The following is a 14945-nucleotide window of genomic DNA, read 5'->3' as shown; positions in this document are numbered from 1 at the left end:
AAGTACACATTGCATCACTATAAAGTTGTTATCTCACTAATACATAAACCAATGAAATTATCTTCATACAATTTTCCAAGAATCAAGACATCTCTACAGCATCTACACCTTTGGAGGGTTTAATGTTTAATACCTTTATCTATTACATGTTTTTATTCTAGAACTTATGCTTTATTAATATGTTCTGAAACAGCTAGTTCTACTTAAAATTTAATAGCCATCTGTCTTTGAAAATATACAATTTCAAACAGAGGCCACAATGCTGGGTTATTTTGCTGATGTGAGAGGTAAAGTCATGAAACATTCTTGGAGAGAGGTGCAAAGCTTAGGGACTGTCCTTTATCCAGGTAGAGAGGATGAGTGCTGAGTCTGAAATCTTAACTTGAGGACCATTGAACACATTGCCACTAAAATTCTTAGTATTCATTTCTCTTAAAACCATTTACAGATATGCAGAGATTAGTTGGCTTCAGGCATTCTGTTATCTAGGAGGAGTAACAGGTTTGGTAGCTAAAATTAGAATAAAAACCAACCAACCAACAAACTTGGTGTTCTAATGTAGGTGAGGTGTTATAGCAAGAGACCCAAGCTGGCAGGAGAGGTCCTTAATCCTTGTGAGATGTAAGTGGCAAAAAGCACCGAGGCATATTATGGAAGGACAATGCTGTTTCACTCTCATGTCTAGATTTGAGTTTGAAAGGATGAGAGCTAGAGTTATTCACCATTCACACTGCCACACATTTTTACAGCATGCTTCTTATTACATGGATTTAAATATATCAGGGTGATGGGTGAGGGGGCGATGGAGGAAGCCGGAAGGGAAATTAGAAGGCATGTGGCTTTCAGCTGTTTTTTTTCAGTTTAAACTTAGTGGGGGGGGGGAGATTTTCTCATCTTTTTTTAAAAAACAAAAACATTAGAGTAATGAAAATATGAATAACCAAAATAACCATAGCCACAAGTCACGGAGAGTATATTATACACTCTAAGTTAGGTCCAATGTAAATGTTCTAAGTACCTCATCTCATTTCATGTCCCCTGTGTTTCCCCCACTCTCCCCTAACAGTAAAATTCTATTCCAGAACTATTCCCTTCACATATTGTAGCAGAAGCACTGGAAAAGGATTCTACTGTATTTACAATTCTGAATTTATAAGATCTCCTTCACTCTTGACCTTGTTGGAGCTACTTTATGCTTTGAGGTGGTTAACAGGGTGCCTCTGACTGCTGAGGGGAGTGGACTCTCTTTCCTCCTCACCCATAGTCAGGCTTACACAAAGCAGAGTGTTTTTTCTTGGGCTTATTATCAGAGGAAGTGACACCTCCTACAGGGACAACTGCAAAGTTGAGACCTGCACCTACACAGCTCTACCTCTCTGTTCTGGGTCTCATCCAGTCCTTGGACTCAGAGACTCACCTCTTACATAGTGCTCATAAGGTGCCAGAATGTGGAGAATGGCTTTCCTGACTCAGGGAAGATGACTGGCCTGTCAAAGTGAATGCTGTTCACTGTTCTGAGAGAAAGGTGGCAAGAAGGCAGGTTGTTTTTTGATATCTTCCAATAAGCCCAACCCCAAAGAGAAGGCTTATAAAACAGGCAAGGAAGAGCTCCAATTAATTCAAGTGGTTCGCCACACACAGGGGATGAGGACTCAGACTCACTGTCTTCTAAGGAAAGAGAGGCTGAAATCCTAATCCTTTCAATGACCCACTGGGAGAAGGCACCTGCTACCACACCCTGGACACTTTCTCTTTTAAAGAACTCTTCTATCCTCTCCTTCCTCTTTTTCTCCTAAATTTTGCTATTGTTGGTGGTATTTAGACAAGCTGTTTTCTCTCCTTCGGGTGTGCTCCAGGATTTGATCTAATTGTCCTGCTGTTCAAGTGTCACTTGGCATTATTATTGGGAAGATGAATGGGACATAGGTCAGAGTTCAGCAAGAAGGCATCTGCTCGGTTGCATGGCATAGTGGAAGCACTCAGAGGTGATCTTTAACGAAAGCTTGCAAAAGATTTGCACAGATCAGTCTTTCCTCTATCCTTCCAAAGCTGGAGTGTCCAAAATATGGTTCTTTTCTGCAGTGCCAGAAATTAAATAAACATGAGGTAGTAATATTTTTGCAGGAAGTTCCCTGCTTACAATGTTTTTTCTTATACAGGGGAAAAATTGGGGGGGGGGGGAGTGTGATTAAACAGGGAGGAGAAAAACAGAAGCTTCTGAATGGGTCCTAACTATTTTTTGACTGTTTTGCTCATACAACAATCTCACCCAAAGAAGAGTTTCCATTCTCCACACGAAGACTCTCACCCCCTGTCTCTGCAGGCCTCACCACCGCCATCTCAGGTTCAGGTTCTCCTACTGGGCTCTTTTTGGGCTCATGGTTCTTCCACTCCACCAAGTAGCCGGAAGCCCCACTTAGACCTACACTTGCTTTGGCTTTTAAGACAAGTGGGACAATGGCCTCATTGTTCTTATTGCCCCCTTGAATAAGGCAACTGTCTCCTCCATCTACCCTATCACCAAGGAAGGCTAGGTGTGGGTTCCTTGGAGACCTACCTTCCTTCCACTCCCTCTTTGTTCTTTAAAAGAGGGTTATTGTGTTCCTCTCTGCCCTCTACCTATCAAACATGTTTGGGGGACCCTAGTGGACCTTGTCCTTTTCTCCTCTAGACAGAGTAGAAGTTGGGAAAGGGAAGGAAAGAAGCACAAATCAGGAAGCTTACTAAAATAAAAGATGCCACCTGCAGCATGGGGTTCTTTTTGGACCTCCGGGTCGACGCTCCACGGTTGCCAGTGGGATTTCTGGCTCACACACTAAAAATACCCGGGACAGGGAGAGCCTGGTATTACCCAAAGCTCGCAGGAGAAGCGGCATCCTAGGATGGGTGGGGATCCGGCCACCAGCTTTCCGCGCGGCAGAGCCACGGAGTCCTCCAGCAGGGCGCACCTTTGCGACGGGGTTTCCCAGCTGCCTTCCGGGAACCCCGCGGAGCTCCGGCTGCTCCGGTGGGTGCAATCTTCCTCCACTCTCCAGTAAGCAAGCTCTCTTCGCCTGCCAGGTCTCCGGAGCGAGCGCTCAGTGTCCTTCTCTGAGCATGCGCAGCCTGGCGCCCTCCCCGCCCCCGCCTTCTGCCCCCTCCCCGCCAGCCTTTTGCTCCTCTCCTTTCATTAAACAAGCAGAAGATCCTGAAACCTGGACCCTGTGTAGGCAGCAGCGTCAAGAGGCGGTGGCGGAGGAGGCAGAGCGCGGGAGGAGGAGGCAGAGCGCGGAATGGGCGCCGAGGGGGATCTGTGATCCCGCGCACCCCCGTCCCCCTTCCCGCGCGCGCTCACACACATACATACACACACTGGCATACTCGCCACACACTCGCACAAACACACACTCGTGCACGCCCGCGCCGCGCGCTCGCCGACTCGCTCTCCCACGCAGGCGGAATGCAGCAGCTCCCGGGGAGAGTGTCTCCAGCAGCTGCCTGAATGCACTTCGCTGCCGGGAGCGGGACGGCCCAGTAGGGCGCACCGGAGGACGCTCCGCCACTGGAGGTGAGTGTGGCGCCCGCCGCCGAAGGACGGCTCCCAGACGTCGCAGCGCCTGGGCAGCCCTGGGGGCAGGTTCCTGACCCCACGCGGTGGTGCAGGTGGCCCACGCCTGGCTCGTGGGTTTCAAGGTGCAGATGAAGGCGGCGCCGGGCAGTGTAGGAGGAGAGGACGATCCCAGGGAGGGTCGCCTCCTGCGAGGTTTCAGATTGACCCGGCAGAAAGCTATCGCCTCCCTGCTCGTAAACTTTCCTCTGCTGTCATTTGGGAAACGTGGAGACAAAGGGGGCGTGGAGGCTCCTATCGTCCGGTTCCACCCTCCTGACTGCATTCCGGGTTTCGAGGCGAGCCGCTCTCGTGGGTGGGCATGCGGGCCAGGGGCGCCCTGCAGGTAGGTGGTGCCAAGTCCTCCCACCCGGCCGGGATTGGGATTTCTCACCCTCAGCTATCAGCATTGGGATTGATTTTTGCCTGGGGCGTGGGCACCTGTCATCTTTCCCTTCCACTCGCCTGCGCCCCAGGCGCATAGTAGTGGTGTGTGTGTGTGTGTGTGTGTGTGTGTGTGTGCGTGGTGTCACCTGAAGAATTGGAGGGACAACCATAGGCTTTCGCAGTGCTGGAGGCGCCGGGGTGAGGCTCGGGTCAGTGGGGGAATGAATGATGAGTTACTGAAAGGCTTGCCATAATCACCTCCTAGAAATGCTGGGCGCCAGGATCGCTCCTCTAGGGGGAAGATGCTGCTTTCATGTACACCAGCGCGGCAGCGCTGGGAGCTGGACTGGGGCTGCTGTCGCGGCAGCGGCGGCAGGGGCAGCTGCGGCTTTATTTTTGCCTTGGGGTTTTGTGACACACACGTGTGGAATATGTGGAGGATTCTGGGTTATTTTTCTTTGTGGGCATACCGTTTTTTCTTTCAACCTTTTTCGTGGAAGAGATGTTTTGCTTCCTACAACCTGGTATCTAGCTGGTGGTCAGGCACCGTTCTGAATATCTCTTTGGCTCAAAAGAAAAGATTCTGGGAAAAGGATTCCTTAAAATGCCAACCCCAGTGGGGCAGGATCTCAGAGTACAGAGTGCTTGCCGGCATCTGGGGAAAGCTTGACAATCTAATGGTCCTTTGAAACAACCAAGACTGGGTCAGCATGTGATGAGTCCAGGAACTGGACAAAGGGGAACGCAGGAGGGATGGACAATGGTCTTTTGGGGGAGATGTGACCAGAGGCCCATTAAGGCTGAAAGAGGTCCTGTGCAAGACCAGGAACTCTGCAACCTTCACTGAATTCACATGCCTCTTCTACTTCTATGGGTGGCAGCTCCTATTCATGCAGTGGGACTCTAGTTTCGAGATGTCTGGAATGTCACATCTGGAACATAAAGGACATGATTATTCCTGGGCTTATCCTTTAGCATAATCACAAACTAGTTCTTTAGGTCTAGAAAGTGCCAGTGTGAAAGTTTCTCCATCTTGACATGTTTGTGCTTGGAAGGTGGGATGGCCACACAGGTATATTTTTGTCTCTTCTGTACTCAAAGTCTCAGATTTGTAAGGGAAGCCAAGCCAGTGCTGGCAGAAGGAAACACCGGGGCCCAGATCCAGTACTGGTCATCAGAGGGGATTCTCTTCACTTGGAGATGACAGATGGGGCTCTCTCTCTGCTGCTGTTTGGAATAGGGACCATTTTTGTTTTTAACATTTTGTGACTTCAAAGAGGGAGAAAACACAGCAAACATACACACATATACATACATAGAAACACACATTTATGAGATTCATTGAGAAAGTTCACATATGAAAGAGTGGTTGACTCATCAGTTATATATCCAAAAGTGCAGAGGTTTTGGGAAAAGAAGAAAGAAAAGGAATTAAGAAAAGATGCATATTACTAAAACAGATTGACTTTTATGATTTTTAAAAGGCTTTCACTAAGACAGAAATCTGAAAGTGTTGTTTTTTTTTCTTTTTCAAATAACAAGTGAAGTAAAGACCTTTCCAGAAATATTTTCAAGATGAAATTGGCATAGAGGGGATTTAAAAATAATTGTCAGCATATGTCCTTTTTTATTTCATGGTGAATATTCTCATCATTTTCCTTGCAAATCTTGGCAAGAAAAGATCAAGATTTTTTTTTTCTTCTTACTAGAGCTCTTTGCTCTGCTACAATGTATTTTTTCCTGCTTCATTTCCAAGATCACTTTATTTTGATCATATTCAGATTCTGTTCACAAGTACTTATTGACTGCATAGTCTGTATTTAGCAAGTCAGATAAAACGTATAACACTTCTGTTCCTCGAAGAGTTTACAATCTAGTTGTAAAAAATTAACATACATAAAATAATCAAAGTAGGATAGCTCTGAATTGTACTGTGAGCTCTTTACACATGTGCTACACATTCTGTCCCCTGTTCCTGGATTTTCACAGCACTTAGAAAACATACATCAGCACTTATAATATGTTGGAGCCTGGAGTAAAAAAAATAGGAAGAAAAAATTGGTCCCAGGAAAAGGGGGGAACACTTAGGTCTTAACTACCTATGATGTAATCCAATTAACTGTTATAATTGCAGAGTAAACCAAGTACTGACAATATAGACATGTAAATGATTTTCTTCTGAAGAACTGGAACAGGTGATTATTGAGATATTTTTGAAAAAATCAATAATATTTTCAGGTAGGGAAGTATAGAAAGGACATTCCAAGCAGAGAGAATGTGAGAGAGTGCTTGATAAATTAGCGTGAATATAAGTCATGCTGTGTGGCTAGGGCCATACAAGCATGAACAGTGCCTGGGTGATAACTAATTAATACCTGATCCTGTGGCATGAGTGTTTGGATAGAGATGTAGCCAGAATGATATGGAAGCACAAGGGGGAGGGTTTCCATCTAAAGGAGGGGAAGAAGATCAAGATGATTTCTTAGGGAGTTTGATGTGAGCTGATTCTTGAACCAGGACAAGGAGATGAGAAAGACTTTCTGGGCAGATATAAACATGTGAGGACTAGAATTAATTCTCTGTGACTGTAGTGAGAGGTGTGGGGTTTTAGCTCCTGGGAAGGACATGACATCAAGCCTGAGAAATCAGCAGGGATCAAGGGTGAAAGGAACATGCAAAACAGCTTCAATTTTATCCAAATGGTCAGGAGCATTTGAAAGTTGGAAAAGCTGAGACATGATCTGATTTGCATTAGAGGAGGATGGCTGTGACCACAGTGTGGAGGATGAATTGGAAATGGTAAGACTGGAGGCAGAGAGCTTGTTGTGGAAATATAGGTAGGTATGAGTGATGAGGGTGGTGGAGTAGGGTGGAGAGGAGGACCTCTATCTAGAAACAGAGAAGTGAAACCTGCTGATCTTCAAAGCAGGGCCACCATCACGTGCTCCTGTATCATCTTCTACTTCCCCAGCATTCACTTGCGTAGCTGTCTTTTCTGCCTTGGGAGGGCAAGGCATTCACAGCTGCATCTTCCACATTCAGTGCAGGCCTGGTACAGTCCCTATTCAGTAAATATTTGTTGAATGAGTGATTAACTAAATGACTGAGAAATAAAGTCACGAAGTGACGATGCTGCACTTAGAATAGCAGAAGCTAGATCATGATTTCCATTTCTCCAAGGCAATCAACTTTTGGGAGGTCAGTGACCAAAATGTTCCAGAGAGATCACAGCTACAAACAAAAGCACTTGTCTCAGCCACCTCTATGAAGACCTGTCATTTGAGGTGCCACTGAGGGAAATGGTGTTGAGACATCATTTCTTTTTTATATTTAAAAAAATCATACCATCAGCACATCTTGAAGGCAACATCAACCACATAATTCCTGATAACGTAGTATGCTAGTGATAAGTGTGAATCCCCTTTTCCTTCTCTCTTACTTGTCAAAATTTCCTGATTTCATGGAAATCAGGACTTTATGAAAACTTCTAAAACTAGCTGGGACCGGGGAGTTTGTAAGCCACAGAGTATCATTTAAGCAGCTCATGGCATACTGGCATCCCGGGATGTGGGCCAGACCACCCATGTTCATCAACAGTATAACCCTAGGAACTAGGCCTCTTATGAACCAAGCCCAGGCATATTGGGTTTCAGTCTGAAAATCACAATAAAAGATGCCAGAATGGAGAGAACAGTCAGAACTTGTTTTCTGCAGGGGATGAAGGAAAGGAGCACCAAAGATAGTAGCTGCTTGAATGGTGTCAGAGGAATGATGAGGGAGGTTAGCCCAGGAAGGTGAAAACTCACTGCGGTTCCTGCAGGAGTCGATTTTAGGGTGACATTGAAACAACTTGGAAAGCACTGGGACAGATCCCCGTGTGTAGTGATTTCATAGTCAATGGCAACTGTTTTTTTGTGTTAAGGGAGAGGATAGAAAGAGCTGGACCATAGAGCCAGAGAGCAAATTTCAGCTTTTAACAACCAGAGATTAAGGAGAGAAACAAGCTCTGGTAAAGAATGTAGGAAGGGAATTCTCAGACAAAATGGGAAATAACTGGCAGGAAAGCAGAGGCCTTAGGAATCATGAGAAGGGGTGATCAGATTTCACACAAGTGGCCTGGGTCAGGCCTTGCACAAGTGCCCACATGTGGAATCTTGTTTTACCCCACAACACGTGTGACTCCTTTCTCCACTCTCCAGCCTAAGCAGCTGAGACTGAGGGTCCAGCAACTTGACCATGATTAACAATCTTGTATGTGTCAGGTCTCAAAATCCATTTTCATGATCCTACAGCCTGTCTCCCCTCTTGGAATGTGTAAATTATCAGAATGGTTTTGAGTGAGGAGAGACTGAAAGGATTGAAAGTAGAGAGCTGAGAAAAAGACAATGAAATTGGAGTTCTGGGGTGACTGTCAGGAAAGCAGCTTTAGCACAGCAGTGTGCTCAGAAGCCATATTTCAGAGTGGGGGAAGGAGCCAAGAAAATCCAGGCAGTGCACACCTATCAGTCATTCATGGAATCTGGCAGGGAGAAGAGTTATGGGGCCATTGGGAGAAGGTGCAGGGAGCTACAAGCAAGTTCTTATCAAGCAGGAGCAGATGGGAAGAGTCAGGGGCTAAGCAGAACAAAAGCTGGGGGAACTGAGTAGGAGAGGAAAGGATGCCTCTGCCTGAGAGCCGGCAAAGATGGATTTGAGGACAGATGCAGGGTTGCTGTTCTCCTGACCAAATGACCCAAGCACTTCCTGAATCCTAAAGTGTCCTGGAAACCTAAGGGGGCTCCAAGTGCTGGACACTAATGGTGGCACTTGGGCATGCAGGCTGATGGTCCTTGTTTATGTAGCATGGAATCTGGCAGTGTGAGCTCCAGTGTCAGGCTGCTACCTGAATTAATTCTTAACCAATTGGGGACTCTGAATGGATTGATTTCTTCTTCATTCTGGCTCTGCCATTTCTTGATCCTGTGACTTTGGGCACCCTGTTTACCTCTTTGTGCTGCTTCTAGTTACTCCTAGGTTAAGAGGGAGACCACAGTAGAACCTGTCACAAAGGATTGTGAAGATTAGAGTAATTATTTGGTATAGCTTGGCACAGAGTAAGTGCTTAGAAAATGGTGAGTATTATGGGTGACTGTTACCGTGATGTTAAAAACATAAAGCTTTGACTATAAGCTCAGGTCTCTAGAGATGGTATGCTTTGGCATCCATTTAAAAATATTTTTTTTCCATGGTTGATTATAAATAGCTGGCTCTACTCCCATCTTCCTAAATTCAGGAATTAAATCAGCAGATATGAATATGGCAGGAGCAGACTAGCTCTGCTATGAGAAGCCTAGGTGGGGCAGACATGTGCTGGGAGCGTCTGCCAAAAACTTTTGCCTGGTGGTCTACTTCTCGCACCTGTCTGGGGAGGAGGAAAGTTGGCTTGCCTTAGGCAGGTCCTTGCATTCTTCAAGCTCACAAGCATCTCACAACAGGGACTTAGCTGTTTAGCAGATCATTTTCAGTGAAGTGACTAGCTACATTAATTACAGCACCTCTTTGGTACTGAGGAATATAAACTCTAAATATCTCAGATGTGAGATTTACAACATTCCTTAGAAGTTAAATGTCTCCTTCCTCATGGAAAAGTTGTCATGTGTTCTCAAATAGAATCCAGGGGATGTGGACTGCTGGGATTCTATTTGAGAACTAGCTGGCAGCAGGGCAGAGACTGGAACTTGGGTCTGACCTGCATCCTGGTGCCCTTCGTAGCCAAATACATTTTGGTTCTGTTTCAGCCCATCATATTTATATTTCAGCCATAGTAAACTTGTTTTTTGTTTTTGTTTTTGTTTATTTGGTTTTAGGATTTAAATACATGTCCTAATTTTTTTTTTTTTTTTTGGTACCAGAGATTGAACTCAGGGACACTTGACCATGGAGCCACATCCCTAGCCCTGTTTTGTATTTTATTTAGAGACAGGGTCGCATTGAGTTGCTTAGTACCTCACCATTGCTGAGGCTGACTTTGAACTCACGATCCTCCTGTCTCAGCCTCCCAAGCCACTAGGATTACAGGCGTGTGTCATTGCACTCAGCTGTCCTAATTTTTATTGGTTCTTTTTACTTGTACATAAAAGTAGAATTCTAAACTTATAGTTGCCCCAATAAGACTTTTCTTTTTCATCTTTAGTCTTTTGACTCTGTTGTTCCCTCTTTATGGAATTCCATTCTTGCTATCCCCTGCCTAACTCCCTTAGTTTTCAAGTCAAAGTCACATCCAAAGGAAGGTTGTCTTAACCTCTTACACTAGGTTAACTTTCAAATCTATGTTGCTTCAGTAGTCCCAAGCTTTGTCACAGAACAAGCGCTTCGGTAAAAATGTTGGATTGAGTGAATCTTTTGGGTGAATGAATCTTGCCCTGTTTAGTCATTGATGATGAGCTCCAAAATGCAGCTTTGTGTTATTAAAAAAAATCATAGAATTTTCTTTTTAAAAAATGCATTTTATATGAAAGACCGAGAGAAATGATACTCTCATTACATGCAATATCTGATATTTTATAATTACAGTCCTTTTATTTCTGATTGTTGCAGTACTGGTTGTTACCCTCTGAGTTGATTTTGTGACCACTCCCTCAGTGGATCACAACCATTTGGTTAAAAGACATTAATCTGTATATATCTGCTTTGGCCATGAATTAGAAAATATTTCCTTTTTGTGCATAAAAAATCTTATAAGAGTTTTCAAGTTTGATGGTTTCTAGATCTTATCCAATCACATTTCCTGAAATGAGGAATTGAGAACCAAAGAAATACAGTGTCTTGACTGGGGGTGCTAGTTATGGTAGCTAAGAAATATCACAACTGAGGTTGAAACCCTTGTCTCCTAGCTTCTGAGCCTGACTCTGCCAGGTGTTGGAATCAGGATGAGGCGAGGAAAGCAGGGGAGCAAGCACAGCCTCAGTTCCTCTATTTAAAATTTTAGTATTTCCTTCTTCAAGGAACTTTGGCCTTAATTGTGTGTGTGTGTGTGTTTAAAATATTGTTATCATGCTTATTGAGCATTTTTGGACCCCTTTATATTTTTTCCTGATACCAGTGCCCACTGTTTCCATGGAGTGGGAGGAGGGACACTGCCTCGTCCTCTGGCACTGCAGTAGAGTGGGTAATACAGGGCCACAGGCGCCCCAGTGCAAGTGTCCAAGGAGCCACCAGTCAGCACAGAGGTAGGAGGGGCTGGTAAAATGTTTCATTTCCTGGCTGATATGCTAATCAGTAAAGATTGCATTCAATAATAAAAGCAAGGCCAAAGGGATAAAAGTGTTAGTTGAATGAAAGCTCTATCTGCCTATTATCTCTCTGAGTTTCAGTCTCTCAGGGTTAGAGATTGTCTAGACTAGTTCCTTTACTTATCCGTGTATGTATGAATGTGGCTGTTTGTCTACTTCTCTATTTTTCAGGGTTTTTTTTTTTTTTCTGCAGATTCAAGTTAGTAAAGAGGAGAAAACTATTTTACCCATCAATTTGGCTGATCTTGGCTTATAGCCCTGTTGAACTGTTTTGAAGGTTGGAGGGCAGAATGGCAGAATTTGACCATTTACACACACACACACACACACACACACACACACACTTGATTGATATTTATTAAGTACCACACAAGGTACTACTATGGACTATCCAAGGGGATTCACTTGTTTTATTTCTTTAATTCCTGAAGAATAGTTATCAATGTCCCCATTTGACAGCTGAGCAAAGCAAATCACAGAAAGTTGAGTTGCTTACCTACTTCTCCCAGTGAGAGCTAGATTCAAACCCAGGTCTGAGTCCAAAGTCTGTGTTCCTTCACTCACTTGGTCCTTCTCATTCCAAGGCTTAGAATTTCACAGCATCCCTGGGAAGCCTAATGTGATGCCTTGGGTGGCTTGTGCCATTAACTGCCTGGGAAGTCAGCAGTCGCCTCCGCATCTGCCAGTATTTCCTCCTTATGTGGTACATTTATTTTTTCTCATTCATCAATAACAACATGGAGAAGAGCTGCATACCCATAGAAAATAAATGCCCTCTTTGTGTGAAGATCATAAATTTTTACCTGACAGGAAAGCACATATTTTATTCTGCCTCCATTATGTGAGAAAGGGCTTTTTCTCTGGGTATTATTGCATCAAGTGTTGTAGAAACGCTCACAGACACAGACTGATGGAAAGGTGATCATGTTGACTAGAGCAGATCTGTCACAAGGAGGGTAATGTATTTGGCCTGCTGACAGGGGTTCTGGGTGCCCTTTCTGTTGAGGTTTCTGATGGGAAGCGTGGAACAGTGGCCCCTCATCAACATTTAAATTCAATGAAATATATAATCAAGTGGAATCAGATACAATTAGCAAGAAGAGTGTCTGGTTGAGAGTGCTGCTGTTCAGCTCAGGCGCTCTCCAAGCCAAGCGTGCTTTATCATTATTCCCGTCTCCCAGGCTTCCCTGGCTATGGCTTCCAGGCAAACCCACTCGACTGCTCTAATAATCAGCCCACAGCCTTCTCTCCTGGGGGTCACTGGAACTGGAAAAAAAAGACCTTTTCATTCACACTTATATTTAATGAGAGAGAGAAAACATTACCTTTCTGTTTTTTTTTTTTCCTACCATGTTTTAGCCAGGCAGTATCTCTAGATTTGAAGAAAATCTTTTAGGTTTAGTTTTCTACATGGGTTGACATGTAACATGTGACACAGTTTCTGGTCAGGCTGGTTTGGAACAATAAGAGTATTGTATTTTAGCATTAAAAATGAGTTAAATCAGTGATATACATACTACAGTGATGCACAAAATACAGATATAATGAAGTACCTGGTGTAGAAAATAAATATCACTCAAATTTCTGCCACAACTTGTTTCTCTTGTTTGGTATAAGTTCCTCCAAGTTTTTGTGGTTTATTAACATTTGCCTGTTTTTTTTTTCCCCTTTTTTGAAGGGTAAGATCATACTTTATGTATTTTTTCACCATTTACTTTTTGTTGTAATTTCAAACAGAAGCAATTTCTTTTGATTAGTAAATATTTGTTAAATATTACCATTGTATGAGAAGGACAAATGCTGCTTTCCATTTTAAAATAGAAAATGACTAATGAACAAATATTTTCTGAGCATCTTGTGGAAGCCACTTATTATGCCACAGGCTTTTGAAGAGTTCACATTCTAGCAAAAGATAACACACTGAGGGCTCTCCGTTTGAACTTAGTCAATGGCAGCAGCTGTCAATTCTCCTTGATTCACAGAATTGCTGGAAGGGATAGTCCATTCCAATTGTCTTATTTTTCCTGATGAGAAAGTTGAAGTCCTCTGAGGTTAAGTGACTTGTCCAGGGTCCCACAAGTCTGGAGAGGCTGAGACGGCAGGCTGTTTTCAGCCTCTGAAGTCAGTACTGATCCTGTCACATCTGACTGCATCAGAAAGCAAGACCTAGGGAACTCACTTCACAAACACTAGCTTGAGCAAAGAATCCCTACCAGATGGAAACTCAGGTTTTAGATAAATGTCAGCACCCAGAGTCAGCTGTAGAGATTGCCTTCCATCCTCCCACCCCAATCTGCCCATTTCCTGCCTCTCCATGCTCCATGGTCTTCTCCATAGTGTGAGATTCTCACATTAGAGTAGTACTTGGGAGCCAAGCAACAATCATAAAATGAAATGAGGTGTTATCTAGGGAAGATATTCTCCTATAAACATATTAGTAGAGATTTATTTTTTCAGGTTAGCTTCTTGCCATCTTAAACCTTAATGAATTTTAAAACAAATGCATTTTACTTGCCAACTCTAATCAAGTCATAAAGTCTTCCTTTTAATAACTGATGACTTTTGCCCATGATGGAAACATAAATAGAACTCTGATTCTTAAGTACTCTAACTGTATTTCCCTGCTCAGGAAGCAGGATCATGTGGTGGGTTAAGAGCTTAGAATATGGGGTCAGATGGAGCTGAGTCTGAGCTCCAGTTCTGCCATTCACTAGCTTTTTTAAAATTTTTTTATTTGTAAATGGACAGCAAACCCTTATTTTATTTGTTTATTTTTATGTGGTGCTAAGGATTGAACCCAGTGCCTCACACATGCTAGGCAGGAGCTCTACCACTGAGATACAGCCCCAGCCCCCATTCACTAGCTTTTTGATGTTAGGCCAATCTCTTAGTCTTTCTAAATTTTAGATCTCTCATCTATGGGATGGCTATAATAAAAGTACTCCTTCTCCTATGGAAATTTGATGAGGAATAAGGAAACTACTTATTTTAACATAGAGTCTAGAACATAATAAGGACTGAAGAAACTGTAGCTACTATTAACTTTCATTACTTGTGATAGACAAAGGACATACTGCTGCCATAGCTCTCAGAACCACTTAAATATCAAGTTTTAAAATTCTGGGTTATCACATCTTCCTCTATAACATTTTAACCTCCTTTAAAAAATTAAAGCTTAAACCAAGAAGTTGAAAATATGATTCATTATGCTGCTAACTCTAAAACTTTATAAGATCTTTGTCAGAATATTGCTTTTGGTCATGCTGATCTCTGAGCCATGGAATTTAGAAGCCTAGCAAAAGGTGGGAAAGGGAGGGATGTGATCAATATATCAAAACTCTGTTTTAAAAATTAAATCTCAATCCTCTTTCTTTTTGTTTTTCTACTTTCATAAAAATGCTTGGGAATTGACAAAAGTGTACACTTTTCTTAAATGTAAAGACAACATTATTAATCTCTGTTGGTCACATAGGTGCTTAAAGTCTCATTTTCCTTAGTTGTACTGGTTGTTTACCTAGATGTAGACACACACTCGTAGTTGCAAAGAATCACAGAATCTGAGATGTGGATGGTAAGAATCCCAGTCTAACTCTCAGTGCGAGGGCCTTTCCTTTCTATACCACATAATAAGAAATTGTCCAGTCTCTCCTTGCCAGCCTCAGGGCTTCATTCCTCCCTATGTTGGTGATCACATTTGGAGG

At 43.4% G+C, this 14945-nt stretch overlaps 1 protein-coding gene across 1 annotated transcript in view; it reads left to right on the top strand.

Annotated features, from left to right (window-relative positions):
* The first annotated feature begins 3149 nt into the window (after positions 1 to 3149).
* Positions 3150 to 14945, top strand: part of Plppr1 (phospholipid phosphatase related 1) — a 313126-nt gene continuing 301330 nt past the window's right edge. The window contains exon 1 of the mRNA XM_046457212.2: positions 3150 to 3547. The gene's annotated coding sequence lies outside the window, so the exon portion shown is untranslated. The remainder of the gene's footprint in view (positions 3548 to 14945) is intronic.

This window comes from Marmota monax, unplaced genomic scaffold (genome assembly GCF_021218885.2).
Source record: "Marmota monax isolate L192 unplaced genomic scaffold, Marmota_monax_Labrador192_F-V1.1 WCK01_AAM20220418_F8-fsc00069, whole genome shotgun sequence".
Taxonomy (NCBI): domain Eukaryota; kingdom Metazoa; phylum Chordata; class Mammalia; order Rodentia; family Sciuridae; genus Marmota; species Marmota monax.
Note: the sequence above shows the minus strand (reverse complement) of the source record. Positions and strands in the feature narration are given on the sequence as shown.